Here is a 5,996-nt window from a genome sequence, read left to right on the forward strand (position 1 = left end):
TAAAAATATTTCACTTTTCTGTTTATTACCAAATTTCAATCCTAATCTTGATAACCTTAATGTAATACGATAATGTTGGACTTTTCTTTTATTTTCTTTCTTTGCAAATTCTAATTTTCTTTCTTCTTCTTTTCTATCTCTTTTTTTTCCTAGTATTAATAAGTGTGAAAAAATTTGAGAAAATTGTTTTATTTTTATGTTTTTCGATCTCTTAAAGTGAAAAAAGGAAGAATAACCATTCCAACTTTTTATTTTTAATTATATATAAAAAAAGTGTAAATATATTAAATTTTTTTTGACCATACTAGTTAGATTAACGATGAAGTAAACTGCCTAGAAAATAATGCTAGGAACTAAAGTGATTGTATCACTATAATCTCAACGAATAAAGTGATAATAACATTATAGTAATAATATAAAATAAAAGGGTATTTTTATCATGCAAATGTTCGAGATTGAAATTTAGAATGCAAAATGGAAAAGTAATATCAGTCTGGAGATACAAAATAATTACTGTAGCACTTTTTATGATATGATGTATATGAAATAAAAAAGTGATTGAAAATATAAAAAATATATTTATGATACAAGCGAAATATTATTTAAAACAATGATATATCCAAACACACCCATAATTTCTTCTAAAATCAATCAAGTTCAAGGGACAGGGAGATTAATGAAAGCATGTGAGCATCTACATCATACCATCGATGACCGCAACAATCTTTCAGAATATTCCCATGGATATGCCCTGCGGATCAAAAGCAGTTTACATGTACAAAAAGCAGACTAAAATGAAAATGAATATCGTCACATGTACAAATAAATTATCCTTTCCCCTTTGTTTGAAACTCAAGAATCAAATCAACTAAAAACAGACCAAAGTAAAGGAATCCGTAAATTTGAAAAACTTGATTATAAAAAACAAAAACAAAATAATCAAGTTAGGCCACGGTTTAAGTAGGAATGGACACGGGTTAGATATTAGCCTCATGCACGATTTGGTTGACCTAATCATACCCCGGTGATTTTTTGACATTTATCGGCTCTGCATAGGGATGGCAATGGGGGCGGGTGCCCTAGGTCATACCCCGGTGATTTTTTGACATTTATCGGCTCTGCATAGGGATGGCAATGGGGGCGGGTGCCCGCGGGCAACCGCCCCACGGGGGGCTCTCGGGACGGGGGGTGGGGCTGGGGCGGGGAGGAATTTTTTCCCCCCGTTTAGAAATGGGGCCGGGGGCGGGGAAGTATACCCCCGCCCCATCCCCCGCCCCGCCACCCGCAAAAAAAAAGGTATATATATATATAAATAAATAAATATATAATTATATATAATATGTAATTTAATTAGTTATAAACTTATGATAATGATATTATTAGTTAGATGTATTATAGAAATGTATATTAGTGTATGTAATATAATTGATATTATCAATTATATGAATAATTAGACATGTCTACTAATAGAATTTATTAATTAGTTATACTAAATTTACTAATACATTTATACTAAATTTCTAATTACACTTAATAGAATAACACTTTTTCTCAAAAAAAAACACAAACACAATAATGAATTAGTGATTGTATTTGTACTAAAAGTGAAAACTTAACTATTTTAGTTTTATTTATTTCATCATGTTGGATTGTATTCAAATAACTTTTGTTTGATTGTTTTTATGAGCTTCAATTGTAAAATTACAATGAATAATAACTTGATGATGTGTTGATATTTTAGTACTTGATTATTTATTAAAATTTAACTATAATAAAATTTTATTAACCCCGTGAGGAAAATTTTATTAACCCCGCGGGTGCCCCAACGGGGGAAGCCGAGCGGGGCGGGGGGAATTAATAGGCAACCGGGGGGCGGGGCAACCCCGCCCCTTTGCCATCCCTAGCTCTGCATATCAATGGGTATATCTAGTTATCAGATACCCTTTAAAAAAGATTGGGTCAATGGGTATTGTTTCTGAGCCCACTCATTATTTATTTATTATTTAAAATAATTTATACTAATTTAATTTCATATTTTACATATTCATCTAAAATTCATCAAAGATTTTTTTCTTAAAAAATGTTTTCTGTCAAGAAACAAGCATGCAAAGAAAATACAAGAAAAAGGAAAAAAATTAAAAGAATTAAAAATCAACGAAAATTTGAAATAAGTAGTACCTTTTTTAAATACATATTCCATATCAATTAAAATCTTTCCTAAAAAAATAAGATTATAATATCTACAAATGAATCCTATAGATAAACTATAGTCTATCATATTTGTAGTACAATTTGTTCAATGAAATTACTTAGTTAGCAATAAAAATATTATTTTATAGTATGTATATACAAATAAAAAAATAAATAATATATATGTGGAATTGGTTCGAGTACCTGAGAGTTCTTAATTTTGTAACTCTAATCGACCCTACATATAAGCTGATACCCAATCCTCATCAAATACTATAGATTGAATAATATAGATTGAATAGCCTATGTTTCGGATTGAAATGACTCAGATTTAGCAAGTTTTCGAGTGAGTATTTTCGGCCACCCTTAAGTTTAAGTTATTGGAGTAGTCTTTTTTCTTTTTTTAATCCCTCTCCCACTTCCCCACTGCTTGGCCAGGGGATCGATCGATCCCCCGACCAGGCAGCGGGGGAGGGCTTTAATTCCCTGCCCCTGGCCACCTGCAATTTGGGGCAGTCTCAACTAGGGCTGCAAACGAATCGAGCCGCTCGCGAGCGGCTCGAGTCAAGCTCGAGTCGAGCTCGACATTAATCGAGCTCGAGTCGAGCTCGAGCCAGCTCGAGTCCAACTCGAGCTCGAACTCGAGCTCAGAATATTAAGCTCGTTAGCTCGCGAGCCGGCTCGCGAGATTGAGTATATATATTTTTTTTTTTATTTTTATTTTTATTTAATAATAAAATTACGTATATTATATATATATTTTTTTATTTTTTATTTTCATAGTGAAATTACGGATATATCCTTAATATTTTATTATTTATTCAGAAAAAAATATTATTTTATTTATTTTTTTAAAAATAAAATAATTTTTTTATTTTTTTCGAGCTCGAGCTCGAGCTCGGCTCGACTTGATTCGAGTCGAGCTCGAGCTCGAAAATTGCCAGCTCGTCGAGCTCGAGCTCGAGCTCGAGCTTGATAAAATTTAGTCGAGACTCGGCTCGATTAGCTCAAAGCTCGACTCGGCTCGGCTCGTTTGCAGCCCTAGTCTCAACACTGAAAACGTGAGAAAATGATGAATAAAATAAAAGAGTAGAAGGACGCTTGCGAAATCAATGACGTACACGGCTAAAACATCACCTCCTAAATTTCCCTATCGGCCAAACTTCCACTTGAGTAATTAAATCACTCTTGTTTTCTAAGTCTTTTAAGCTTTCTAAACATATCTTAATCTATTTGAATCACGCAAGAAAGGTACTTGACTTTAATAACATGCCACTACCATATATTTAATTTTTCTTTGAAGTTTTCTAGAACGAAGAAAGCATAATGTGCTTCAAGATTCCAACAAATAGAAACCATTAGGCCTGCCCTTTTTTTATGTTTTACATTTTTCATAAAAATATTTTTTAATCATTTTTTATGTCACATGCATTAAATTATTATAATGTATTTTTCTATAAAAATTTCAGAAAATAACAATTCAAACGGGATCTTAGTTTAAAGTCACCTAATGGACGGATGCATGAAAGAGCAGGAATCCTTTTGATTATCCAAGCACGTTAGAATTGCAATTGTTTAGAGAAAGGGGGAAAAATCCAGATTTGGAGGTATGGCCCGTAGGACTTATCTTTATGATTTCGTCAATATAAAAAATAATACGAATTTCAACACTGAGTGTAAGTTTGTCAATCTTTAATGACGCCATGGATAAATAGTCTTGATCATATTACCATTTAATGACCATGTTACCATTTTGGAAAAAAAAAAAAAAAGCAAAAAAATGGATAAATGGTCTTGATCATATGGGTTGATCGATGGTTGAAATCAAACCCCATCTGATCAATGTCACACATGCTTATAGCTTTTAATCAGTACTTCTATTTTCAAGGCTACCATCAAACTAGACCGGAGATGGCGTTTAACCTTTGGGTCTACGGCTCAAACGTGTGCAGTTGATATTTTGCCTCGGCAACATTCATTGTCAGCTAACAGTCTAACACTATCTCAGGCCTTTGGGTCGGTTAGGTTGCCCATCAACGACCACTAATGGACGACTAATTAATTGTCCATTAAGAGGCAGGATGATGGCGGGCATCACAAGTTGTTCTTACCATCTCATGAGTGCTGGCTAGAATTTTTGTGAAAGACAGACAACTAAATAAACTTTGCCGTGGATTATGGATTTCTACTTCAATAATTGTCCAGCTTCAAAATTCCAATTCATGTTCAGAATATCTGAAAGACCTCGACAATAATGTTAGGTTTGGTTTTAGGAAATTGACTAACGAAAATAATAAAAACTGTTAGGTTTGGTTATTGAGTTCTTGGCAACTTAGTAATGACAATAATAAAAACAAATAAATCAAACAGAGAAATACAAGAATTTACGTGATTTGGTCCAATTGAGCTACGTCCACCGACGAAGAGGTGGTAAATAATAGAGTACAAAAGAGAGAGTACAAAATCCTAAGAAATAATTATCATGCTTAAAAGGCACCTAAAACTGAAAATACAAAGGAACTTAAATAACACAAATTATTTAACGGCTCAAAGGCCCATGACTTCTTCTTTTTCTTAGATTAGGGAGTGGATCTCCCTTAAAACTCTCTTGGACTGGTGTACACGGCACTTGGGCTATTGCTCTTAGATTCAAGAGGACTGAGAAGTGATTCTTCATTATTATTATTATTATTTTATCAGACGATAACAATTAGCCAAACCTACTTCTATTCCTACTCCTACTCTAACCACACTGGGAGGAGAGACCCAATGGGGTCTAGAGAAACTGATGAGAACTGAACCACTATTAGATTAGACTAGTATAATACGCACTCATATGAATTTAGAAGAAATCACGTATAATGACACATTGATGAGAGACAAGGTTTGAATCTTTAATTCTTCATTATTTGATGATAAGTTATCTAACAAATGTCAGTAAATATTTCTTTAATACACTTAAAATCATTACTCCACCTTAGATTTATACACCATCCTATGTTTAATTTTTTTTTTCAAAATATTAACACATGAATGAAATCTGTGATTCAGAACTTTGATGATTAGATTCAATTTTCCACCATGGCTCCGGCAAGATAGCTATATGTGCTTCTTTTTGGCCCAATCCTTCCATTCCGTGTCTCATAATTGGTGGCATAGGCTTTGAATACACAGAAATTGTCTCTTTCGGAGACTCGATTTATGCTTCTTTGGACAGGACTTCATTCTGAGTCTTTGAAAACTAAGCTGAAAATGAATTATTCTGCCCCTAGTATTCATGTTTCATGCTCATGCATGCATCAGAGCGGATGCTGAAGTCCAAATTTGCGGCAACAGTTTTTTGTTCATTTTCATGCCGATGGGGTCCCTAAATTGCATAATTAGGTACGGGTCTTCGTCTCGTATCCTCTATGAAAGAAAAAATTCAAACATAAAATTTTTAAAAAAAATCTGTGCAAGTTAGAGAAGATTTATCCGGACAAAGACGGTTAAGCCTTCAAATGAAATGAAACCACTGTTCTTTGTAAATAAAAAATTTTAGCAAATCCGCCGGAATGATATGATTACCTCTTGCACTGTGACTATTTAATATATTTGTTACAGGTCATTAATTAGCAAGAATTACCAAGTTTTTTTGTTTAAGGCTGAAGGGAATGACGGCCCAATAAAAAAAAAGAGGCGTTGTATAAAAGTTCAAAAAATATAAACTTTTAATCCTGCAAGATAGCATTAGTGTATATTAGTAAATGGAGGATCAAGGACCTCTACAATTGTCATAGGGGATTGCACAGTGTAGCGTAGATATT

This window comes from Coffea eugenioides, chromosome 10 (genome assembly GCF_003713205.1).
Source record: "Coffea eugenioides isolate CCC68of chromosome 10, Ceug_1.0, whole genome shotgun sequence".
In the NCBI taxonomy this organism is placed as follows: Eukaryota; Viridiplantae; Streptophyta; class Magnoliopsida; order Gentianales; family Rubiaceae; genus Coffea; species Coffea eugenioides.